The sequence below is a fragment of the Tamandua tetradactyla genome, chromosome X, assembly GCF_023851605.1.
Source record: "Tamandua tetradactyla isolate mTamTet1 chromosome X, mTamTet1.pri, whole genome shotgun sequence".
NCBI classification, from domain to species: Eukaryota; Metazoa; Chordata; class Mammalia; order Pilosa; family Myrmecophagidae; genus Tamandua; species Tamandua tetradactyla.
Genome location: NC_135353.1, coordinates 166,530,404 through 166,557,886, shown reverse-complemented (window position 1 = coordinate 166,557,886; position 27,483 = coordinate 166,530,404). Strand labels below are relative to the sequence as shown.

Below are 27,483 nucleotides of genomic sequence, written 5' to 3'. Positions count from 1 at the left end.
GGAGGGAGAATTTGAGAGGTTTTATGGGTCAAACTTGGGGTATTTCTCTCCCTCTCATATGCAAAAACTCAGCCAGTGAGCTGGGAAGCTGGAGCCTGTGGTCTAGCCTTGTACCCAAGAAGAAGGGGAAGTAGATCAGGAGAGCAGACAGCTGTCTGCTATTCAAGTTAAAATAAAGAGAAATGATGATAGAGTGGTTAAGTATCTTGAAGCCTGGCTCTCTTGAGCTGTGGGGTCCTCGACCTGTTTTTCAGCTTTTCTATGTCCATTTCCTCATCTGTAAAAATGTGGATGATAAAAATTATCTATGTAATAAGGTTGTTCTACCAACTAAAGTCAATCACGTATGCAAAGTGCTCGGACATAGTGCCTGGAACATAACAAGAGCTCGGTGAATGCCTGTTCACATTATTCAAATCCAAAAACCAACTTCAGCATTTCTTGCTGGGGCAGAAGTTCTTCAGGTCCTCACACAGCCATCTTGGCCACCGCGTCTGGTCCTCATTAGGGAACACCCACCTGTAAGATCTCTCTGCTCTGTGCAGAAGATCTTCGGGTCCTGACCTCCATGTGCAAAGCAATCCCTGGGCATAAGGAAGCAAAAACAGGGGAAGGGAAGACAGGAAGCATTTATTTGGTACTGCGTTCTTGTTAGGTGTTGTGCTGAATATTTTTATCACATTTCAACTTTACAACATCCTCTGCTGGGAATGGATGGGTAACCATTTTACAGAAGAAAGTCTCAATGTCTGGGAAAAGTCAAAGCCCTTCATTCACTCAAGTCTGTGTGAATTCAGAGCCCCAAGTAATTCAATTCCTCTCACCCAACTTCTCAGGACCTTCTGCACCTAGGATCAGAAGCCATGAATCTATCTGCTGATTACACCCCATCTCCAAATAGAGAGTCACTGATTCCATCCTACGTTGTCTGAGCTCTGGATTCGTCTGCGCTCTGGATTCTTTTTCTTTGCCTAAACCGAAGCATTTACTTAGCCTTTTCTCTTCAAATTTCTTTAATGTCACCCATCAGGCAGTCTAAGCCCTAGCCTTGTCATCCTTCACTCTCAAAACCCCTAAACTCAACTAACTTACTCATTTCCTCTCATTCTTGGCTAACATAATCACCTAGATTAATACTGAAACTAACTATGACTATGAACACCCTCTTACAGTTGGGTAAAATTTTCAAATTTGTCATATTTTTCCTCACTGGTTTTAACCCTCAGCCAGTCTTCCTGGGCATCCTTCTATTGGCCGCCCAGCAGGACTGAGCCCTCTGTTCGCACAGCAAACCCGTTCTGTAGCTGTGCGTTGGTCTCACAAATAGGCAACTTGTGCTGTCTTTTGAAAGTGACTAGTACTAGAAGAAGCCAGACATTTTTTCAAGAATTTTAGGTCATCTTTGATCCTCCAGATATGATTTACATTTGGCCTATGACTATTTAATTTTTCATTTACAGAATCTTCCATAAGGCTTCAATCAATGGAAAAGTAGCTGATATAAAGACTAAATATAATCCTCAAAGTTTGAATGTACTTCAAAAATAATTTTTATTGTTAAATAATGGTTAACGTCAAGCAAAGTTCCTAGCTGATTTCTATCATGGGAAGTTAAAAATTTGATGTTACAGAGACTTCCCTTTTTCAAAGAAGGGGAGATAAAGAGAATAACATAAGCTGCCCATATCCAGAAACGAGAAGTGTGCAAACAACTACCAAATCGTCTTCAACTAAAACAAAGACCAAAATTTCATAATTGAGCCAGGATCCTAATCCAAGTTAACTCATAGCAATTAGTCAAGGCACAGACAGTTGCCATGGTCACCTTATCTTGGTGTTCTGTAAGATGCCATCACATAAAAGAAATGACTTCAAACTATTGTTCAAACCCGAACCATGGGCAAGCTTTTCAATTCTCAGCATCCTTGGCCTTCTTAAATTTAAATTACCTTTAAATCCATCCGAAAATATTCAAGGTAGCACTTAAGCCTCCTGATCTGTGCTAAGAATTTGATCACCTTTTTCTTCTCTCAGCAAAGCTAACCACATTTGAATATACTGAAGGGTTTAACTACCTCAACAGATTTCCCATCAAAGCAAGTGTGAAATAATTTTCCCTACTTTGTACAGCAAAATGCTTTATGCAAGTAAGTCAACAACACCAAGAGGCGATAATGCAATTCCAAAGGCGTGAAGACAGGGCCTACACAAGATGTATTTGCTAATATTATCATACAAAATCGTTTCTTTTGTTTTCTTAAGTCTCAGCTGGGAGGCCGCACAACTGAACAATATTCTCCCAATGCAACGTGATTTTCAAGATGCTTTAGGGAATGAAACTACTTTCTAATAATGAAATCCACTAGACTGTGGAACAGCCTAATAAGAGAAGTCACAGAGTCCCCACAGCTTTGGGTCACTGCGAATGTTAAAGGCAAGGAAGCCGTGGGCACTAAGGCAAGCGTGTGGGAGCAGAACCCAGGAGAACTGTCTCCCAGCCTTGAGGTTTAACATCTAATGCTCATCAAATTGGCTTCCCACTAGGACAAGTTTGCCCAGTCAGGAGACGAGAAACACTTCCAGAAGTGGAGGAAGTCTGGAGTTAGTATTAAAATTTTGAAGACAGTGCCTTTACTGTAAAATCTTCGAGGCTTGTCTATTTCAGAAGAGAGGCGATCATGAACAATTATAATCCAGTTTTAAGTATTAACCCTGATGGCGGAGAGCAGGAGCACGGATGGCCAAATGGGAAGGCAACCAGCTTCCTTTCTGCTCTCCCCCTTTGGCCCTGGGCAGCAGAATCGGCAGAGGCTGGAGAGTCTGCCCTGGAGCAGGGGGTCTCACCTTTAGCACCAAGGACTGGGGGCAGCCCCCGGAGGGCCTGTTCAAACGCCCAAGGCTGGACCCGGCCTGAAGCCCCTGACTCAGCAGACCTAGGGTGAGCAGCTGAGCCGGGGACTCCAAACTCATCCTGAGAACTGACTCCTGATTTGCTTTTGCTTGTGCTTGTGGGACGCCTTTTCTTGTCTACCTGTCAGGCCACTGTGCATTTTAATTTTAGACTCAGGTGGGGCCAAGGTGAGCGTCACAGCCCTACCCCACCCCTGGTTACAGTGTGGTCTTAGCGGAGCCCCCAACTCCAAAACTCGAAAAAACTTCCTAAGGGCGTTCTGAGAGTGAAGGATGACAAGGCTAGAGTTTAGACCGCCTGAGGGGTGACATTAAAGAAACGGGGTGACTTTTCCTATCATCATTACAGGACTGAGGATAACAAAACGGATCTAACAAATCAGTCTCAGCAACTTAGGATTCTTTAAGGGCCTCACACCCATCGCCCCTGCATTTCTCTTGGGGACTCTCACCCAGCCACAGATGTAGCTCAGAGTCTCTGGCCGAGATTAGACTTGGTGGAAACGTTTTCAAGCTGAAGAAGACTGTAGAAACTCAGAAGAAAAACTGAGGAAGAAATGTCACAAAGCTTAAGGAGCAAATGTTAAGTCTGCAGGATTTGGTTCTACGACCATGTAAATATTGTATTAGATTGTCATCTGCTTATGTGAGGGCTGCTTAGGATAAAATTGATTTTATAACCATTTGAATTTTTCTTGTAACCAAAGAAGGAGACAGAGCATGCAAAGGGAAATAAATGGAAGGGGAAGGGAAGGAAAATAAATGTCTCAGAATACCCGTGGGGTCTTTACTTAATTGTGTGCGGTGGTTCTGCACTGTGGTGATTTCCTTGCACAATGCACTGATACAATGCCATTCACCCGGGGTAGAGAGTTCTCCGAAACCCGAGGACCAAATGAATACATGAGGTTCAGTGGCCTCTCGCTCCCTGAAGGCCGCCGCCCTCCCAGGAGCCACAGGACAGCTTTTGTTACGTACGCCCCCTTAACGCTGGTCTCCACGCAACACACAACTTGCCCTCTGAAGGGGGATGCGCAGAGCGGCCCACCCAGCCCATCGTCTGCTGCCGGGCCTGCAGCTAAGGCCACTGCATTCACTCCTTCCCACCAGCCCTGACTGCCAGGCAGTTATGCGTAAAGGACTTCTCTATTCTGTAATCAGCAGGCTCCTCCTGACCCATTAATTCAGGAAAGCTGTAGCCTAGTATTTGGGGCTGAAAATCACGTCTGATTGCATACAAACATTAGAGTGATCAGCAATGCTAGGAAAACAAACAGCCACCGAAGTACAGGAGAGTTTACTGCAGGTTAGCCACAATAAACGAATACATACGTGCATACACATGCAATATCCAAACATACTACACATACGCAATATACACGTATCCATGCAGCACATGTGCACACACACTAGGCATGCATTCACCTCTATGCATATGCACACACATGCGTACTTGCACACAGGCATAAACACACACACACATGCATGCAAACACATACACACACATGCACCCATATACATCCGTATACTTGCACATAGGTGCAAACCCACAAATGCATATACGTGTGCACGCACACACACATAAACACACAGGCAGGTACACATGCACACACATGCATATACAGACATGCACTGGTGCACATACATGAGTGTGCACATACATACACACATAATGCACGCACATGTGCCTAAACATACATGCATGTGCACATATGCACCCACATTTGAAAACATACAAGCATATACAACCATGCATAACAATGTAGTTAACTCTTTTCCAATGACTAACAGACTGAAAGTACTGTGGATATTTTTAAGGCCTTCCCACAAGGAAGAGGAAATTATTTAAAATTGTAGGCTGAGGGGTGACCTTGTAAAGTCTGAGACTTTGACCTTGGGCCTCTGGTACTCTGCCACTGTAGATATTTGTCCTACCATGTGCTGCGCAGTGCCCTCTCTTCTCAGAGCATGGGCACTGGATGCTTTGGGGCTCTTGTCTTCTCTTCTGGCAGGAGCCACCTGCTCTCTGCCTGCCTCCCTCAAACTTTACGAGCCACGTTGCCGGTTTTCTGTAATGGGTGTGCACATTTGAAGAAGCCGTGGCCCCCACCCTGGCACATGTCCATCCCCTGCGGGGATGCTGACTGTCAGCCCCACATGAACCCCCCTGGGCACCGCATAGCATGCTCCTTGGCAAAATGGGCCTGTCCTGTTCTCCCCAAGCCAGCAGCCAGCAGCAGTCACATGAAAAACCACTAAATTAAAACACGACAGCTCAGAGAGCTGTAAGCACTGCCATCCTCTAACTCCTTCACCAGGAACCGGGGCAGGGAGGTGGGGCAGGAGGGGCAGGGAGAGGCAGATAGGGGGCAAGGAGGCAGGGCGGGAAGGGGCAGGGAGATGGGATGGGAGGGGGTTGGGAGGCGGGGCCATCCCAGGACTAGGGGAGAGCAGGAAGGGAGGAGTTAGGTGCACCCCGATACGCCCTGCTGGCATCTGGGGACCAAAGAGCAGCTGGGTGTGAGGAAAAGAGAAGGAATCTTTAGAGACTTGTAGGATCCTTAATGGGATGGGACCCACGTGAGCTCATGGCCCTTCTCTACCTTTGCTTCTCTACTCTTGGGTAAATATACTCAAGAGGCCCCACTGGGTTTTCAGCAGACCCATCCAGGGGCCTGCCAGGGTGCCTGCTGCTTGTCAATCGTCATTGCCAGCCTGATGCAGATGTCACCTGATCCGGAGGCCACACGATGGCATGAACAGAGAGGTAGGGGCCACGGGGACAGCCGCATGGGGGGTTCTGCCCCCAACCTCTATCAGATAATTTGAGGCAATCAAAAGAACTTAGCTTATTAAATGAAACCTAATTTTCAGAGCCAGAAATGGAAAATGGAAAAGTTTTTTTTGTCTGTTTATTTGTGCGGTTTTAGGCCAACTGACCAAACCAGTAGCATGTTCTATCTACCCATTCATGATTTCTAAAATTCTTCCACTCTATGAAGAGTTTCCTGTCAATTTCTGTATTGGGTTTGTGCGACACGTCTTCAAAACCTGGTAAGATGAACAGCGAGGGGGGGAGGGGACTTACTAAGTTGTCACCAATAGAAGGAAAAAGAAGACCAACTTTTGGAAGCACTGCATTTTCAAAATGTGATGTGTGTGTAAGTGTGTGCATGTGTGCTTATGAGTGTCTGTGTAAGTGTGTGTATAAGCATGTGCATGTACCTTTGTGTGTTGTGTTTGCATGTGTCTGTGTGTGTATGTGCAGAAAATCCCTCTGGGTGACCATTTCTCTACTTCCTCATTTCAGGGATAACAGGACAATGTATATTTACTTTAACCTGTCTGCACCAGGAACAATTCATTACATTTTCATCGTAATCAGATACTTACAAGGAAGAGGTACTTTGTGGTAATTGCAAAGGTAAAAATGTAGAATAATATGGGTGGATTAAACAACCCCATTTTTAGGTTTCAATCATATTGTGTTGGAGCAGCCTGCTTACCATGACTGTATTACTTAACAGCTAAGGCCTTGAAGAAACAATAGGAACAATTTCTATTTAAACACTGCCCCTTGTGCTGCCTGATCTGTTCCTTACAAGCAAATGTGTGTTTGAAACCTAATGCAATCTAGCCATATATGACAATAACGTCAAAAATAGAAGAGAATGTGGGAAGCGCCAGGGAGTTAGATCATCTAATCCTTACGAGAATGCTTTTCTGTCTCCCACCTTATAGAGGAGCAAAGAGATTCTGGAAGGAGCAGTCACTTGCCCAGGACCCCACTTAGTCAGGCTGGACCCACCAAGATCTGGTGCTTAACCACTCAACCCTGCTGCCCTGTGAATCCAGTTTCTCACTAGGGAAGGGCTGTGTCCATTCGGGCTCCTGGGCAGGGCCCCAGGAGTACATCTTCACAAGCGTAAAGCAAACAAATCCCCTCCTCCAACTTTGAAGTCCCACAACAGGAGCCACACAGGAGACTGCACTCAATCCCTGCAACCCCTCAAACAGCAGCACATGGCAACCCTTCCAGAGTCTCAGATAAACTTAGCATGAGGGTGGTGGGGTCCTTGATCCTCCTGAGAGCTGGGTTCCCCTATTTTTTAATTCAATCACATTTTTAATCCAATTAAATTTACAAATATTATCTTCACATTTTTTCTTTTACTTTTCACACGATTTGTGATCACTCCTAATGAGTCAGTACAGAAAAGTGCTTAAGCACTTCACAAATACTTAGCACTAACAAGCACTTCTTCATGTCCCAAATGGGAAATATGACCTGGGCACTACTGTAGCACAAACACCGTCATAGTCCAGCAAGTGGTCAGTGGCCATGGCTGGGTCCTGAATGGTAATGTACCAGTTTTCTGTGTAACATTTATACCCAAGCTTAGCTGCTGAATACAACCATAAACACCACCTCACATGTTTCTATAGGTCAGGAATTTGGGAGCAGCTCAGCTGGATGTTTCTGGCTCAGGGTCTCTCAGAGGACTACAGTTATTTGAAAGTGTAACTGGAACTGGAAGACCCGTTTTCAGAGCAGTTCATGCACATGGTTGGTAATTTGTTGCTGGCTCCTCTCAAGAAGCCTCGGTGTCTCTCCATGAGGAGCTCTGCAGAGGGCTTCTTGAGTATCCTCAAGACATGACAGCTGGCTTTCCCACAGCGAGCATTCCAAAAGAAAGCAAGACAGACACAGTCGTGCATGTTATAACCAATCCTCAGAAATCACACACTCTCATTTTCATAATATTCTACTGGTCGTAGTATTCTAGCGGTCAGCCAACTTCACCATGAGAGGTAATTACACAGGGGTATGAATATCAGAAGGGAAGGATTATTGGGTGCACTTCAGAAGCTGGCCACCTCATGGAGTATCCCAGAGAACCATGAGAGAACTGTCAAAACCTATGGGCATGCTGGGACTTTGGCAGGAAAAGAAGGGTCGGAACTGAGTCTAAGGCTTGGAGACAGGCTGATCTTTGTATCACAATGACTACCAGTCCAAATTTCAGGATCCAAAGGTCCACAGTAAACACAAGGTCAATCTAAGATAATGAAAATATCAAAGATATTGGTGGTTCAATCCTGTGGATGGGTGCTGCAGCTGGAACTTCTAAGCAAGAGAAGTGCCAGCAGTCACAGATGGCAGCACTGTCCTTCCAAATGATCTGCACAGGTTGGGACAAGATTCCAGGGGAAAGAGAGTTCAGCCCCCTGAAGAAGGATTTGGCTGCATATCAACATAGATCTCCAGGCTATCAGGTAAATGAGGATGCCAATCAGGAGCGAAGGTACCAGCTAGAGGCCAGGGTTGAGTAAGGAACTCCATGGGACCTCATGACTCTAGCCCAGAATATTGGGTATGAGGCAAGGGACACCAGGATAATTTCCAGAGCCCATTGTTTGGTGGATCTAAGCTTTGTGGCTATCTGCCATGGGAAGTTGTGTCCAGGCCTGTTAAGTAGAAGGGACATAGTACCTGAGGCTGAGGGGAGATGAGCAAGTTATTCACTGATAGGCAAGTTCTCCTCAATACCCCTTTACCAATGAGGTTATTTTCAGTTTAAAGTAATAGTGAGTTACTCTTTCTTGCATAACAGTATCTGAAGAGAGAAAGAAGCTGGCATTGGCTCAATGGCTGGTGTTTCTGGAAGTCTCTTAGAGTGTAACCCATTATTGCAAGACAGCCGGTGGGAGGGACTCGAGATATAGCATCCATTTGATGCAGAGGTAGAAGGAAGGGATCAGTGCCTACATCTTTTATCAAGAAAACAAAAACATGCCTTGCAGGATCTTAGCAGATTTCCATTTACATCTAATTGGCCAAAGGGAGGCAACATGGCAAAGCAGAAACCAACAAGGGAGAAAGGAGGCAAGAAAGACCTAAGGACTAGCCATATACCAGACGCTTCCAAAAACCCCCTTTATTCACCTCTTGTCCAGGACACATAGCCTTACCAGAATAACAAATTAATAAAAGTTCATCCAAAGTTTGTTTGCCAGAACAATAGCCCTTCAAAAGCCTCCTCCAAAAAAGAAATTACTGTTTTATAGGGAAAAAAAAAAGGTTCACAATCCTCCATGAGACGTGGTCAAGACAAAATATTAAGTAACTGGCTCTAAGCAACCCTCGTCTCCACGTGGCAGACACTGAGAATCCCAGATTCTATTCTCCCTTTCATCCTTACGAAGAGAAGGGCGGTCAAATTTTTCACCATAATGAACTCCATTAAAATATTCATCTTCCCAGAGTCCCTTGAAGCTACACATATATAGTTCTAGCTGATGAGAACTAAAAGTAGGTGTCTCCTAAAGCTTTCTGGTAATTTTTAGCTTTCACTCCTTCCACCCTACCTGCTTCCCTTCCTTCCTGACTGCCTTCCCGCTTCCCAGCCTCCTTCCTTCCTCCCTCTCTCTCTCCCTACTTCCCTTCCCTTCCCTTTCGTCTCCTCCCCTCCACTCTACTCCCTCCCTCTTCTTTGGAGCCTGCAATATACACATTTGGGGAAGCCATCTTGCAGATACAAGGCCACAAGCCTGAAGATGAAGGGCACAAGCTGAGGCTAACACCTGCTGGGGTGCAGGTGAGAACATGGAGTCTCCAACCAGCCCTGAACTATCTGTGCCTAGATCTATTGTAACGTGAGAAAAAAATATTCCTGTTTGGTTAAGGCTGTCAGGTCGTCACATGCAGCTAAACCCAAGTACAAATGATATGTTTTACCCTATACGGTCCATACTTAATGGACACAGAAGCATTTTTAGTTCTAGGCGAATCTATTAATGACATCCTACAGAACTGTGGTTCTGCCGAGCATATTTCAGGAAACACTGACCTGGTGTCATAGTTGCTTAGTTCCTCTTCCGTTTGTGCATATAAGCCAAGAAAAGATTTAAATTGGGGGTGGGGTGTGGGGAGCTCTTCTACTGAGACATTAGAACAGCCAGGCAACAACTTGGGTAGGAGAGTGGGGCAGGGAGTGAGTTTTAAGAAGTGTTACCATAAGGAAAATAACTGAAAGAACGCATTGCGTCAAAAGTGTAATAGTCACCTTTATCTTCAGAACACAAATATTTTAAATATTATGTTCCACTGTGAAATTTATAACCCAGCTTTTATTACTGATTTCCTTCACTTGGACAAGAGGTATAATTAAAAACATCCCCAGCTCTTTGCTACCCCTGACTTCTTCCACCCACAGCAATTCAAAATGAGCACCAGCTCTTTACTATTATTATTTTATAAATTCTGATGGCTTATAATCCTGGGAGGCAGTGGAGCTGCTGAGAAGAGAATTAGACTAGGAGGCCGGGCTGCTGTGGAATCGTGTTACCCTGTTCGGTAGCCAGCCACCTAAAAGAGTCAGTCAGAACTGAGATGCCCTGAAAAATGGAATGTAAGCTATCCATTAGTAATCTGTATATTGAGTACATGCTGAAATAATATTTTTTATATATGGGGTAGATTACATACATTACTAAAATTAATTTCACCTGTTTCATTTTAATTTTTGTAATAGGGCCCACATCTTGGGCTCACATTTCATTTCTACTAGATAGTTTGTTCTAGACATAGGTTTCCCATTAGCAAGTTGTCTCACCCTGGGGGATTCTAGCCTCAGTTTCCCCATCCAAAGAACGAAGTGACTACAGCAAGTTGCTCCCAGCTTTTGCATCTATGACTTGTAAAAGCTGTACACTTCCTCCTTCCCTTTCCCTGTTTCATTTCTTCATTCACTCCATAAGTATGTATGGCATGCCTGCAACTCTGCTGGCCGAGGTCCCTGCCTGCATGGAGCTTGTCTCCTGGAAGGCTGAGAGGAAAACAAGGAAAATGAGCCCAGTCACTGATCATGGACAGCTCTGACATGCAGTACTTTATAGATGCATCTTATTACTTGTCACTGGCCTGTGAATAACGTATCACAAATAAAATGTCGACAGCTATGGTGCATGTATGAATTCCACTGCAGGAATGAAGGGGTGATGACATTCAGGACCTCCCCTTACTGAACGTCATACTTATACTTAAATCCTCCTTCCATTTTTCACCCCAGATGTATATTATCACTATCTAATATGATGCCTATTAATCAGCAGTACTTTTTCTATATTCCATTATAAAATTACTTCTTTTCCAGATAAGTCTATACAACTTCACTTAACATTTAGTCTAATTAGGTAAGCAGGTTTAAAAAAACAATTCTTTCCAACGCATTTGGGCATTTTTTAAACTTTAAAGAATTATATGAATGGAAGGTAAAGGTAGGGAGTGGGGATGATTGTAAGCCACGAAGCTGACATCCTCAACAGGAGTGTGCTAAGCATGTGTGGTACGGACTAAAAAGGATAAAAGTGTCCCAAACGTACAGTAGGGCTGCCAGACGTGGGGCGGGGGGTATGCTCATGGAGAAATTCTCATGTGTTCATATGAACTCTTAATTCTAAAAAGTGTAATACAACCAATGTAAAACTGAAACCAAAAAAACCTGAAAAGACTGTAGATGACACAAATTTTTTCATTGCTTCACATACTACTTTACCAGAAAAAAATAAGACATGCATATACGTATGCATGTGTCTGTGTATATAAATAGATGACAACAGATAGATCGGCAGATAGGTCAACAGATAAAGAGAGACAGAGAAATGGGTCTCAAGTTGCAATATTCATTCAAGTGAGAGATACAGAGAAATGGGTCTCAAGTTGCAATATTCAAGTGCTGCCTTGACATCTGTGAGCATAAGGGGCCCTAGGGGCCTGCCGTGACCTCCCTTACTCTTACCACATGTGGCCCCCACCCAGCAGAAAAGGCTCCCACTGGCTAGTTCCCCTATGAGCAAGAAGAGCTGCACACCACCTATTCTCAACATTACTGGTTTCACCTCCATGCCACCCAGTGGAACTATTCAAACAAGCCAATCACATCTTCCCATGGGAAACAGGGGGCACTCCAACCTCTCGTTATTACGAAGCTCGCCTCCCATAGTTCCTAACTCTGCTCCCGAGTGCAGTTCCCATGTGGCCTTGCATGGCATGCAGTGTCCTTCTCCCAGAACACTGTGTGAAGGGTGTGAGTCTGTGCCACTAGTAACCAGCTGTCCATCTTACCTGCCCAGCAGCAGGTGTTGTGTGTTCAGCCTCTTGCACTATTTAGGGCAAAGGATCCCTCCTCCACCCACAAAATGAACAGGGGGTGCTTAGAACAACAGGATCCTCTAAAATAAGGTGGTGGAACCTTCAGGAGTATCTAGCCAGATGGTTTTCAAGGTGTCTTCCTCAAGTTCCGAAGCAGCTCTTCTGGATGGTGGGATGTGGCATTTTGGTTGGGACAATTCTTCACTGTTCTTCACTGTGCAGGACAATCCTAGCACCTCAAGGTGTCTGGCAACCCTAATCCCAAACCACTGAACTCCCCAAAACCCAGCCATCAGGGTAACTAAAACCCTTCATGCTCCCCCTGGTGGGGCAACAGAGCCTCCAACGGAGAACTTAGGAGTGCTGAGATATTTTCTGGAGGCTACTGAGTTGTGGAAAAGGAGGCAGAAGGAGACACTGCACTGGTGAGTCTCCAGAAACCCCAGCCCATCCCTGTAGGTCCGCCTTCAGAGAATGCTTACACTGGGTCGCTAGGGGGTATTTCATTTTGTTTGGGTTTGTTTCTGCTAAGGGGAAGGGGTGGAGCCTGAAAATGATTGCCTATCAACATCATTTTATTTTTTTTTTAACATGGGCAGGCACCGGGAATGGAACCCAAGTCCTCTGGCATGGCAGGCAAGCATTCTTGACTGCTGAGCCACCGTGGCCCACCCTCAACGTCATTTTGTAATTTGTCCAAGAGTTCTTGGGCGGCTCCAATCAAGATGGCAGAGCGACATGCTCCAGGGCTCCGTCCCCCCAAAGAAGAACCAGCAAGAACCGGCAGAAATCTCTTTCAAAACTCCAGAAAACAGTTAAAAGAGTGAAGTAATAGGGCAAGCACCAAATTAAGAAAAAGGCTAAATGTCTTTCAAAAATGAGAAAAAGATGAAAACGTTCTCAGATAAACTAAAGCTGAGGGAGTTTGTCACCCCTAGACTGGGCCTATAAGGGATATGAAATTAGACAAGAGTCTGAGGTACAAATCACGACCACAGGTAAAAGGCCAAAGCACACGGCGGGATGAAGTCAGTGGGAATGGAAAGGAGAAAGGGATCCAGGAGGCAAGAGTCTTTGGAATTATGCAGAATTAATTCCAAAACAGGAAAAAAAAAAAAAAAGGTACTGTTTTAAATCTGGCCCTCCAGACTTCAGCCCTCTGCAAGAGGCTTCAGGAGCTATATAAAGAAGGTAATAAAGAGTAGGACTTAGTTTTGCTTTGGTGTATTTTTAATGAATGTGTCCGAGTAACATTCAAATTTAATCCTGCAAACAAAACTTTGGTTTAAATAATCACTGAGAGAAAGATCTCTGCTTCAGTTTTTCCTGTCTGCAGCCTCTCTTAATAACATAAAACTTGATGGGCTTCTGTGGGTAAATTATGATTTTTCCCTCACAAGTTATAATTCAGACTATTTTCAGAGAGCCTAATCTGAAAATTGCTCCCATATCTATAAAAAGCACATGTATTTTGAGAAATAAGAGATGAGAAACAAGAAGAAAAAGATATGAAAAAAAAAATGCTGCAGCATGTCTGGTTACAACTTGAGCCAAGAATCTGATGTCCTGAGAAAATAATTCTCTCCAACAGTTTTAGAAAAGGAAGAACCCAGACAAAAATAAGCCTCTAGCAAGTGGAGCCTAGACTAGAATCCATCAAAAAAATCTAATTAAAAAAATACATTATCTCACTCACACATCTTATTTCAGTACTTTAAAGAAAAATTATTATGGAATATTTCTAAAGAATTGTTCTAACTTTATTGCAGCCGCCCATCTTGCTGTGGTTTTTTATTTCGGTTATGAAGTTGTTTTTCACAACAAAACATTAGAGGCAGAAAGCAAACCCACAATTCAATTTTTCAAACTCTGCTACTCCTAAAAGCCAGTTTCAGTAAAGAAAAGAGAAACAAGCAAAATAAACAAGGAAACAGAAAACCTACAAAGATACACTTGTAGCCACTTTTGTTAGGCCAGAGAGGCAGGAAGATTGTTGAAATTTGTTCATATGACATCCCCAGTCAGAGCGTCTAAGAATTCCTGAATTTGGGAATCGCTTCTGTTCAAATGAATCTTTTTCTCCAACAATCTTTCCCAAGCCTGCTCTGTGTTGGTTCTACTCTATAAAGAACGCCCATTGTTCCAATGGAAAATGCAGTGGGATATCAGCTAACACTTAGGTCAGGGAGCCATCCTCAAGACTCTGGAGCCGCTTCTCAAGAGGTTGGATCAGTGTATCTCCTACAACTCGGAAGCAGGCGGTTTGTTTTTCTGTCATATTTACATATTGGATCCCTTGGAACAATGTGCATTCTTTATAGAGTAGAATCAACACAGAGCAGGCTCAAGAAAGATAGTTGGAGAAAGTGATTCATGTGAACAGAAGCAATTCCCAAATTCAGGAATTCATAGACTCTCCGACTCCTCTGGAGGCTGCCAGGGGCACGGAGATTTTGGAGATTTTTAAAGACTTTACAGACCCCGACACCCCTCAGATCGCTTTAGCAAGCATGCAAATCCTGAGTGTCCTGGGCTGTCTTAAGGTGTCTCTCCAACATGCATGTGTTCATTTTCGCACCACACCACCTACAAACATACTGGGTGTCTGACGGCCTGTTTAGGTTAATTGCCATTCTGGGCATTAGGGTCCTGAAACGTACCAACTTCCAACCAAGCAAGGAAAGAAACAGAATTCAAAGTTTAAGAACAGTTCACATACATAACATCTCCTCAGTCTTCTACCCATTTCAGTAAGGAAGTCTCCTTCCAACTGCTCTTTCATGCCAAACCGCATCACACTCCTGGTTCTTGAGCTCGCTGTTTCTGAAGTCTTTTTTTTTTCCTCATTTTAAAATGGTTTTTTTTGTTGTTGTTTTTCAGTACAGGTCAGCCTGGCCCACCCTCGCAGACGGGAAAGTCGATCTCCGTGGCCTTGAGCCCTTCGTACCTACGCCAACCAAAGCAATTCATCCGGAATGTGCCTTCTGCCAAGGGTCAATCACAAAAGAGAGCCCACCTGGCGCTACCGGAGATCACCCACCTGAGAACAGCCAGCCGCCCTGCTCGGAGGACATGCCGGCGGCTGGTGAAGCAACTCCCTCAGCCACGTGCCCCTCGCGGCCACACGCCCCTCGCGGCCACGCGCCGGCGCCATCTTGGAAGCAGGTCCTCACCCGGCAGAACCTTCCAGAAGCTGCAGCCCACTTGGCCGCTGGCCGCCACCTCAGGGGAAAGCCAGAGCCAGGTCCACGGAAACCCTTAGAGATGATCAACAGTCATCGTTATTTTAAGCACTACATTTTTGGTGCGACGTGTTCCACAGCCATAGTAGCTACAACACCCCCCAATGCACATGGCCAAGTACAGCCTGGCCCCAAAAGGCGTCTACCCAACCAGGAAAGAACTTTTTTCCAGCGACTCAGCCCTTCCAGCAGTCGACTCAGTGGGCTGAATAAAATAATTTTTTACTAATAGATTTTAAAGTATCTAAAAAAGGAACCTTGATATTTTTGCACACCAATTAAATTTTTTCTTCTTCAAACCTGAGTACTGCTTCCTTCAATGTTCCTTTCTCCGGTTGTAGTCTGCTGAAAGGAGACAGTTTGTATGCCTCTTCCAGAGTTTTATTTATCTGGATATGGGCCAGCAAGCCATGCAAGTTATGAGATTATGTGACAACAAATTTAGTTGACAAAAAAAAAAAATATGAACCAAAATGTGGACACCGTTTTAAATTTTTCTGCAAAGGAATGCTTAGTAATTTAATTCTGTTTAGAAAAAACACTGATGTGATATTTTAAGTGATCTATCAAATATTTGCCTCAGAGGTTTAATTCCTGTTTTTCCCGTGTAATGGAATGAATACGAAGAGCAAGATTATGAACAAGACAATAATGGATATGCCCAACCCTGTGAGTTTTTAAGCAACAAGCTCTTTACATAGAGTCATATCAACCCAACTCACTACACCTTGCTATGTTTCCTATTTTGCACACTTAGACCAAGATGAAATTCTTGCAGTTGAGCTGATTTCTCTGTGAGTCAACTGTATCAAGTTGAATTCATGGGATCATATAAGAGCTCACAGATAAGGGGAATAACTCAGTTCATGAAACCACACAAGCAAATCCAGTATTCAAAAGGCCTCTAAAAAGAGCACAGCCTGTCATGACTAATAAAATTTTAAACAAAAATTAAGAAGGTTTTCCAACTGTGGAAGGGAGTTTCCGAAGCATGGAAAATTGCCTTCTATATTCTGGTTAATTACCCAAAATACAAAATATCTATTTAATCATCCTTTCCTCAGCCAGACATTACTCCATACACTGTACCACCTTCCCACCCCAAAGGCCACCCTCTAATTTCAGCAAACAGTAGCTTATAAAAATAAGAAAATGTAGCCAGTGGCTATCCCTGCTTTCTTGTATTTCTGGATTTTTTTTTATTCTTTGCATAAAAAAGAAAAGAAACATGGCATGTTTTGGCCTTTTAAAGACTTTTAAAGATTGTAAAGATTTTTTTCTTTTTTCTTTTTGTCTATTTTACATTTCTTGAGCATCCGCTATGCCATAGCACCAGTTCTGAGCATTCCATCAGTGTTACTCATTTAATTCCCCCATAACTCTTCACACTCATACTAGCTTTAAAACAAGCCATTTTATTCCCTCTACCACAGAGTAGAGGAGAGTAAGAGTGCCAAGGACTCTGAAAATCCATTCCTTCCAGAATCCCTCAGACATTCCTGAAACCTAACAAACATGATGGTGATACTGCTAAACACGACTTGTTCAATGTATATAAAGAAATTCACTAAAAGTGTTTTCTCCTGACTTAAAAGACTATAATTGTAAAACAGGGTTTGTCTGATTTGATACTGCAAGAGATTTTTTAAAAAACAGAATGTCTTTTAAGGAACTGCTTGTAGTCAAGAATTAAGATTGATAGATGAGTGTCAAATCAAGCAACATCAAGATGTATTAAATGGTTCTTCAAGTCCTAGCATCATGTATCATCTTGAACATGTTCCTGATCAGTTTTAAGATATGAGATACAACAGTGCCCAATTCAAAATCAAAATCCATTTCTGAAAAGTAAGTTAGCTACAGAAATTGGTACCAGATGTGTAACTAGGGAAAACTTAGCAATCAGAGCATTGGAAAAGGAGCTTACTCTGCTAGTGGCAAACTGTCTACCAGACACACATAGAAAATCTGCAAGGACAAACAATAAGGTCAATTCCTTTTGTGCAAGGAACTGGGTAATTAATTACTAGGAAAATTTATAAAAACTTGTTGCATAGAGAAAAGAATTAGAATGAATATAGAGTTAAGGTAATTGATTACAGAGGAATTGTGAGAATGCCACACCAGGAAAGAAAGCAGTGACTAAAGCTCCACGCCAGTGTGCAAGTCCGAGTGAGATGCCTACACCTGAGGATGAAGTAGGTGAGTCCCTGTATCTATTTACCATGGGAAAGCACCTTAAGTAGATAACAATAATGATGGTGATATTAATAAAAATATCACCTTGTGTTTATATAATTTCCTTGTAGAAAATCGCTTTCTAAGAAACCATCAGTGGATAATATTTAACCATAATATATGGTAGGCCACTGGCCTATTTTCTTTGTCAGAACATCCAGTCCTACACCCAAAACTTTAATTTAGAATCATTAAAAAAATTACAATTGACAAGTGCTATAGAGCATGTGGAGAAAGAGGCACACTTATCCACAGTTGGTGGGAATGTCAAATGTTACAACCGCTGTGGAAAGCAGTTTGGCGGTTCCTCAGGAAGCTAAGTATAGAAATGCCATATGACCCGGCAATACCATTGCTAGGTACTACTCAGAGGACATGAGGGCAAGGACACAAACAGACATTTGCACACCAGTGTTCATAGCAGCATTATTTACAATTGCCAAGAGATGCAAACAGCCAAAATATCCATCAACAGACGACTGACTAAACAAGCTGTGGTATACACATACAACGGAATATTACACAGCTGTAGGACAGAATAAAGTCATGAAGTATGTAGCAATGTGGACAGACCTTGAGGACATTATGCTGAGTGAGATTAGCCAGAAATAAAAGGACAAATACTGTATGGTCTCACTGATATGAACTAATATTGATGAATGAAATTGGAGAATTTCATTTAATAACAGAGGTCAACAGGAGATAGAAATAGAATAGAGACTGGGTAATTGGAGCTGAAGGAATACAGACTGTGCAACGGGACTGATTGTAAAAATTCAGAAATGGGTAGCACAAAACTATGTGACTGTAGCACAATAATGTAAGTATACTGAATGAAGCTGAATGTGAGAATGATACAGGGAGGAGGGCTGGGGGCACATATGAAATCAGAAGGAAAGACAGACAGTAAAGACTGAGATGGTATAATCCAGGAATGCCTAGAGTGGACAACGATACTGACTAAATGTACAAATTTAAAAATGTTTTTGCATGAGGAAGAACAAAGGAATGCCAATATTGCAGGGTGTTGAAAATAGGTGGTCATTCATATTTTAACACTTTAACTTCTGTATGAGACTAAAGCAAGAAATGTTTATTTGGTACAAAATTTATATTTTGACTAGTGCATTTCTTAATTTAACTTATATGGACAGTTTAATTGAGCATCATAAGTACATGGAACCTTGAATAGGGCATGAGATTTTGTAGGTTTGTCCTGATGCCCCGATAAATCCCAGAGTGATTTAAACAGTGAATGAAGAAGTATTTGCAAAGTCCCCTTGGGGAAATGGGGAGAAAGGGGGAAAATTCAACTTCCTCATTTGGAGAATTCCTGATATTCTCACCAGTAGTGGAGACAACCAAATCAATAGGCTGAGCCCCTGATCTTGGGATTTGTTTCTATGAAACTTATCCCCTCAAAGGATAGGCTAAGCCTACTTAAAATTAGGCCTAAGAGTCACCCCCAGAGAACCTCTTTTGTTGCTCTGCAATTAGCAGAATTCTCGTCAACAATGATGATGCTACAATGTTCTGAAGTAATAGTATCAAAGCACTGAGGAAAAACAACTATTAACCTAGAATTTTATGCTGGGAAAAATTATCACTCAAGACTGAGAGCAAATAAAGACCTTTCTGACATAAGGACCACAGAGCCTGACTAATAAAGTGGATTCTTTAGTAAGAAGATAAACCCCAGGAGTGGCATAAGATACAGAAAACAAATAGCAAGGGCAGAACCCAATAAGCTGTCATAGCTTTCAATTAACTCTAGAAAACTGTTTAAATGTTGATAAAATTAAATTATTAATTTTGTTAAATTTTAAAACTAAATGTTGAATAACAATACCAAGATTGTAAGTGTCGTTCAATGTTTATATACAGACAAATATAAATATGTACATACATGTGTGTATATTCTCACAAAGATATCCCATGGGAGACAAATACAACTGGAGAAAAAGACAAAATAAGCCATAAAAAACTTGTGAGAACATACAGACACACACACTTACATTTTATATACATAAACACATAACTATGACACAGCCACAGGGAAAAAAAATATTTAAAATATGGATGGTAGGCAATGTGTTGAGTCTCTAGATTTACAGAATAAGAAAAACCCTATGTAGGGCATGAGATTTTGCAGATTTGTCCAGAGTGAAGCCCCGATAAATCGAAGAATGAGTTGAACAGTGAATAAAAAAGTATTTGCAAAGTCCCCTTAGGGAATGGTGAGAAAGGGGAAAAAATTCAACTTCCCCATTTGGAGAATTTCTGATACTCTTGCAAGCACTAGGGACAACTAAATCAATAGGTTGAGCCCTCAATCTTGGAGTTTGTTCATATGAAACTTATCCCCTCAAAGGATAGGCTAGGCCTACTTAAAATTAGGCCTAGGAGTCACGCCCAGAGAACCTCTTTTGTTACTCAGATGTGGCCTCTCTCTCTCAGCCAACACAGCAAGCAAACTCACTGCTGTTCCCAGCTATGTGGGACATGACTCCCAGGGGTGTAAACCTCCCTGGTAATGTCAGACAGAAATCCTAGAATGAGCTGGGACTCAGCATCAAGGGATTGGAATCTTCTTGACCGAAAGGGGTAAGAGAGATGAGACAGAATAAAGTGTCAGTGGTTGAGATATTTCAAACAGTCGAGACATTATCCTGCAGATTATTCTTACACATTTTACAGATATCCCCTTTTTAATTTAAGTGTACTAGAGAGGCTAGAGGGAAGAGCCTGAAACCATAGAGCTGTGTTCCAGTAGCCTTGTTTCTTGAAGACACTTATATAATGATATAGCTTTCACAATGTGACTGTGTGATTGTGAAAACCTTTGTCTGATGCTCCTTTTACCTACGATTTTGACAGATGAGTAAAAAATATGGATTTTTTAAAAATAAATAAATAATAGGAGGAACAAATATTAAATTGAGTAGATGGAAATACTAGTGGTCAATGAGAGGGAGGGGTAAGGGGTACAGTAGTGTGAGTTTTTTCTTTTCATTTCTTTTTCTGGAGTGACGCAAATGTTCTAAAAAATGATCATGGTGATGAATATACTACTATGTGATGATATTGTGAGCCACTGATTGTACACCATGTATGGAATGTTTGTATGTTGTTTTGGTTTGATAATACAAAATAAATTAAATTTTAAAAATCAATTGTCAATTAAAAAAAAAAGAAAACCCTGTGGAAAAACAGGCTAAGGATCAGAATTAGCAGTTCATAAAAGTTAACATAGATACGACAGATATGAAATAAAAGTTAAATTTTGCAAGACACCAAAAAATTCAAATAGAAATGAGAATCCATTTCTCACATACCAGGTGAAGAAGCATTTAAAACCAAAATGATCAGGCGGTGCGACACTGGCTCAGTGGCAGAGTTCTCATCTGCCATGCCAGAGACCCGGGTTCGATTTCCGGTGCTGCACGTGCATAAAGAAAAAAAAAACAAAACCATAATGATGACTTCTAGGTAAACGTGCAGATTCCCCACGTGCCTCTCTTTCTCCTGAACCCACCAAAATGAGAGTTATGGATGAATACAACATAAACCCCCGAGGATAAAGGAAATGATATTCGATGAGCGACTGTGGTATGTTTAGAACATGGAAAGCAGATGAACATGTGGAAACCCCTGGAGTCCTGTGGAGTGAGCGAGATACTGGGTGAGGCAGGAAAATTCACTCCCCACAACCTTGAAGAGGTGCAGAATCCAGGTCCCTGTGAACGCCCAGGGAGGAGGAGGTGAGCAGCAGGCTAAGCACACAGAGATGGTCGGTCTGTAAAGAGAGCAGGTGAACCTGCGGGACCCCTCCCACCCCACCCCAACTACCCCACAGGAGACCGCAGGGCTAGGTCCTGGGGAAGTTGACTCCAAGAGGCTCTTTACACAGGCACAGGGGAGGCCAAGGAAGAGATGAAGAGTGCTATGTAAAAGACCGCACCCTAAGTAATCATCTCGGACAGTGGGACAGTCGGCAATGAGAAATGGGAGATATCGCTCAAAGTCCACATGCCACACACACTGAGCAGATGGCGAGAGGAGCAGAATGGCCCCAGAGAATATCAGCTGCCAATGAAAGCCGGCTTTGTGTTCAGTTCCACTACAGGGAATGCTGCAGTTAGGAATCACCCCAGCCTCCACACACATGGTTTGAAACTACCAAGTGGCCACCTCAAGTAGGAAGAGACGTCCAACGCTTACCAGAGATTTGGGAAGGGACAACATATGAAACAGAAGCAGACTGGTCTAGTGCAGATAAACCTGATTTTCTACTGATTTAATTAGCTAACTTGAAAGCACCTCACAAATCTAGAGGGTAGTCAGCAGCCCAGCTCAGGCCTATCATCTGAGAAACCCGTCAATGCTCAACAAATGCCTTGGATTGCATAAACAGAACTCTATAAGTGCAAAGTTTCCATGTTTTTCTGCTCTTTCTTAAAAGTAGCTAACCTTTACGTAACTCTTGAGAATTTGCAAAGCTTTCTTTACATATAGTCTCTCATATAATCCCCTTAGTAGCCTCATGATATGCCTATTATTAAACTTATTTCACAACATGTGGAAACAAAAACTCAGAGGGTGAGATGGGCAGGGAGGGGGTGGATGTAGAAACTGGCCCATGATCCCACAGCTAGAGTAAGAGCAGCCAGGATGCAGGAGTTTTAAATATGCTAACAAATTGTTTGATACTTCTCCATTCAAGTGGTGGGGTCGCATCCCCCTCCCCTCAAATATGGACTGTACTTGGTGACTTACTTCTAACAAATCAAATGAGGAAGTGACAGTGGGTGGCTTCTGAGATTGGGTCATATATGGCACTGTGGCTTCCATCTTGCTCTTTCTTGGATCACTTGCCTTTGGGACAGTCAGTTGCTGTGGCATGAGGACGCTCAAGCAGCCCTTTGGATCAGTCCTAATGAGGAGCTGAGCCTTTCTGCCAATAGTCAGCAATGAACTGAGGTCTCCTACCAAGAGCCATGTGGGTCCGCCATCTTGAAAGCAGGTCCTCCAGCCCCAGTGAAGGCTTTAGACAGCTAAGGCCAGGGCTGAACGTTTGATTGCACCCTCAGGGGAAGCCCTGAGCCAAAACCTTCCAGCTAACTCACTCCCAAATTCCTACCCCGGAAATTGTAAGATAATAACTGTTTATGGTTTTAAGCTACTCAGTTTTAGGGTGACCTGTCACACAGTAATACATGGCTAATATGCTAAGAATTAAATCCAGAGACCTTGACCCCCAAGTCTCTGTCCTTTTCACTTCATACCTCTATTCTTGGTATGACTTCTTATGGGAAAGCAAAACATCTTGACCCTTCAACTTATAATTCCCTAACCCTTGGTTCAATTTTTGCTGAGTGTCCCATTTTTCTGGAACTGTTAACATTTGCTCTTGGATTCTTGAGACCCTAGTCTCCCCTTAGAGATTATAAAGTCCAAGCGAACAAAGGATGGACCAGGTTCAGTCGTCACTGCATGCCCAGCACCAAGCTTAGTGCTCAGTAAATAACAAGCATTTGAAAAATATTTCTGTATAAATGAGTGAATAGTCAAAATACATAAAAACCCACCGTTAGGTCCGGGGAACCGGGAAGGGCATGTTAGGTCCGGGGAACCGGGAAGGGCATGGCGACCAGAGCTGTGGAGGCTGTATCGCCCATCCCAACATGGCTTCTGAAATCGCCCCTTCCGGACACCTGACTTCCAGAACTGATGAACTGTGCCTTCCAGACACCTGACTTCCGGAGAATCGCCCCTTCCGGACACCTGACTTCCGGGAACCACCCCTTCCGGACACCTGACTTCCGGAGAACCACCCCTTCTGGACTCACCTGACCCCCCTTACTTAAAAGTTGCCCACCTATCAATCAGGGGCTGACTCATCTCCCTCCGTCTTGGACTTGTTGAGCTCAGCCCCGGAGTGCAGAAACAAACCCGCCGGCTTTAAATTTCCAGGTCTACCGTCCGTCGTTCTCACCCTTTCGCCTCCTAAACCTTTCACCTATTAGTCCACCTTTTAGGACACTGTTCTCCTTTTTGTGCTCACCTAAAGGAGAATGAATTCCTTTTCCAAGAAGGAAGAGAGGATTCTGTTGGAGCTATTAATTTCTGTCGACCTGGAAGAAGACTGTTTTACGCTGATAAAGAAAATACTTTGAAGGGCAGGATATATGATTGTTTTTCAGTAACATGCAGAAATCCTCCCGGGCATGCAAAAATAGGTATACTTGTCTAATCAAAAGTATCTTGTTTAATCCTCTATGCAGAGTCAGACTTCTGCGTCCTGGCTGCCTGGAGGTTTAGGGCAGTCTGCAGGCCCTCACACAGGTGACCTGGGACTACCCCGGGCCTCACCACTCACCCAGCTGCAGACTGGGGGCTGTGACTCTCAGGCACAGACATTTTTCAGGGGAGGTTATTTCTTCACACCCGAATAGTAATCAGCATGCAGTTATAAGTTGCACTGGTTTTTCACTTTGTGGGAAATGCCTAGCTGCCCTGATTTTATTTCACAGCCAGGAAAAAAAAATTATAGGTGAGAGAAAAAAATTCAGGAAGTGTCTATCAGACATGACTGAAATAAGCAACCCAACACTGCTAAAGTGATGCAGCACTGATGACAGGCCAAATGTTTTTACAGTAATCGCTACAACAGGATGCAAGATAGCACAGTCAGTTTAATCCCATCTTCCTTCCTTTCTCCCATTTTATTGTCTGGACTGGTGCAGCCCAAAAGAACTTTCTGAAATGATGGAAGAGTTCTGTGCTAGCTAACATGGCAGCCACTAAACACATGTGGCTACTGAGCATTTGAGATGTGGCTAGTGCCACTGAGAATGGAATTTTTAGTTTTATTTCTTGCAAATTAATTATTTATTATTAATTATTTGTTCAAGTTTAAATGCTCACATGTGGCCAAAAACTCCCCTCAGACAGCATGCCCCAGAACTGTCTCCCACAGAGTGTTGTAGATGTGGGCACTCTCAAGCTACCAGAGTACTTTAGATTGAAGCCAGGCTGAGAATGATTACATTTTGTGGAAGCTAGATAGAAAGGAACTCAAAATTCCAAAATCTCCAGCTCCTTTTTTAAGGTTTCCTTGCCTGTCCAACTCCCTTTCCTCTTAATTATTTGTCCCCTCCCCTCAATCAAACATCCTTTGATTAGAGTTGATGGTATGATGCATTTCTGGATATCGATGGCATTCACATTTGCAGGTTTCACATTTGCACGAGCAGTTTCCCATTGCCTTCTTTGTTTAATTAGGGAAGTCGTAGGTGTACAGAAAAGTCATGCAGGAAATACAGAGTTCCCATATAACCCCTCAACATTAACACCTTGCATTAGTGTCTAACATTTATTACAATTATGAGAGAGTATTATAATTGTACTATTAACTCTAGCCCATATTTCCAGTAGGGTTCCCTTTTTGTGTTTAATGGCCCTGTGGTTTGTTTGTCGTTGGCTTTAAAAAATTATTATTCTACTTACGTATATACAACCCCCAATTTCCCTTTTAAACCACATTCGAGGATCTAATTCAATGCTGTTAATAGGTTTATAATGTTTGTCTACCATCACCACCGTCCTGTTTGGGGTGATGGAAAGGTTTTGGACAAGCTACTTTTTATAAGAGGAAGACCTAATCGAATGAGAGAGGTGAGAAAGAGCCAAGATGAAAGCCCACCCATAGTCTTCAACTGGCGCTCCTCCACATTTGGAGGAGGATTTTTGGTCCCCTCTACAATAGGGGCCACCACCCCACACCTGTGGGGGGAAACTGAACAGCAACGTGAAGCAAAGAGTGACCAGCATGAACCCATGCCCGGTTCACAGAGGAGGCGGGTGGAGGGCAGCCCAGCCTGGGAGGCCCTGGTGCATACCCAGTAAGCACGGCAGCTGTGCGCACACTCAGTCATCTTCTGCTTAGAGGGCAAGTGCAAAGTCCCCCGCCAGGCAGGACAGCCACCGTGGTCCCCTACCTCCTCCCTCTTGCCGCCACCCAGCTCCCAGGCACAGACCCAGTTGCCCGATCCTCGGAATTCACTTCCTAGGCCAAGGCTCCAGAACTGTTTCCTTGCTTTCAACGTGACTCCCTAAGCCAGCACACATCCATTCCATCCATGGTGAGAACACGAGGCAGCTGGAGCCCCAGCCACGGCTGCTGGGAGTGAAAAACGGTGCAGCCTCTTGGGAAAGCCATTCGCAGGCATCTGCTAAAGCCAGCCAGTACCACTGCTGCGGATAAACCCTCCAGAAACTGTGCATGTACATGTTCACCAAAGTTCCAGGCACTTGGCTTTCCATAGCAGCATCATTTGGGGGTAGCCTAAAACTGGAAACACCCCAATTCCCAACAACAAGAGAATGGACAGACTAGGAACACGACACAGCAAGAAAATAAACTATCTGCAACTATATGATACAACAATGTGTCTTGCAAACCTAATGATGGCAAAAGCAGCCAGGCACACAAGAGGGCACACGGCACAAGTCCACTGACAGAAAGCCCAAGAACAGTACCGCAGACTCGCATTGCTCAAAGAGGTGGGGGAGGGGGTGATGGAAGGAGACGGAGGCGGGGAGGGGCGTCCAGGCCCCTGGAAACTGTATTTTCTTCGTCTGTGTTGATCACACAGGTGCACTCAGTTGGGCAAAGTCAGCAAGCTATACACTTTCTTTTTCTAATCACTTCCTTCAGAGAGCTGCCATTCTAGTGGGTGTGGTGGGACAGAAGAGCAATGAACAATAAATACAGTATTTGGAGAGTGTATGACTACTGATGTAAAATGAAAGAATCAATTCAGGGAGAAAGAAAGCATAATCGTGTTAGTTATTTTTAAGGGATCACTAACTCTACAAATTGATAAGCATTTGGGGCTGGAATATTTTCTTAGTTTGTGTGTTCTGCATTTAATACTGGACGCTGTGGTTCCAGAGGCTATCCTGAAGGATGGGCGCAGGGGGGGTAGTCAGGGTTGGCTCAGTGCACACGCCAGTTTTAAAAGAAGAAAACGGAAAATGAAATTACTTGGCAGTAGTTGGAAATAACTGGTATCGGTATTTCTCAACCCTGACTGCACCAAATATTGCCTTTGGTGGGTTGCATTTTTTTTAAGCAAACACTGCCCCGGTCCACTCCTCCCACCCCCATGCCACCTCCGATCTGCTTTCTCTCTCTGCGAACTTGTTAATCTGGTCACCTCTTGTAAGTGGCATCGCACACTTTTTGTCCTTATGTGTATTGCTTACTTTTCTGAGAATAATGTTTCCCAGGTTCTTCCATATTGTGGCATTTCTCATAACCGCATTTTTTCTTCTGGCCAGTGTGTGTTTGTACCACATTCCACTGATCCATTCATCTGTTGATGGGCACTGGGCTTGTGTCCACCTTTTGGCTTTTGTGAATCATGCTGCTATAAACACTGGTTTACAAACATCTGTTGAGACCTTGTTTTCACTCTCTGTGGAAGTGGAATCGAGAGGCCATTTGGTAATTCTGTATTTAGCAAGCTGTACACTTCTGATAAGTTCATATACTATAAGCACACTATTCTATAAGTACAGTATCTTCAATAAAGTTTTTAAAAACCTCTATCCTCAGGCAGGCCACAGTGGCTCAGCAGGCAGAGTTCTTACCTGCCATGCCGGAGACCCGGGTTTGATTCCTACTGCCTGCCCATGCCAAAAAAAAAAAATCTCTGTTCTCAATGTACAGCTCAAAACTCAGGATTTCCATAAACCGTGAAACTGTCTTCCATTTCATTTTCTCCACAGATCTTTCATTTTCTCTTCATTACATTACACAGCTTTCATTTTTTCTACATTCAAAAAGAAACCCTCAAATTAGTTCATGCATATATGCCTTAATGTGTAATCAGAATTTAAACACTCCCATGTTTAAACCTCCCAGGTTGCTTG

General features: G+C 43.3%; 1 long non-coding RNA gene across 1 annotated transcript in view; it reads right to left on the bottom strand.

Annotated features, from left to right (window-relative positions):
- LOC143670297 (uncharacterized) overlaps positions 1-21,237 on the bottom strand; it is a 117,733-nt gene extending 96,496 nt beyond the window's left edge. The window contains exon 1 of the long non-coding RNA XR_013169320.1: positions 20,880-21,237. This is a non-coding gene — a long non-coding RNA (uncharacterized LOC143670297). The remainder of the gene's footprint in view (positions 1-20,879) is intronic.
- Between the last annotated feature and the right edge of the window lie 6,246 nt (positions 21,238-27,483).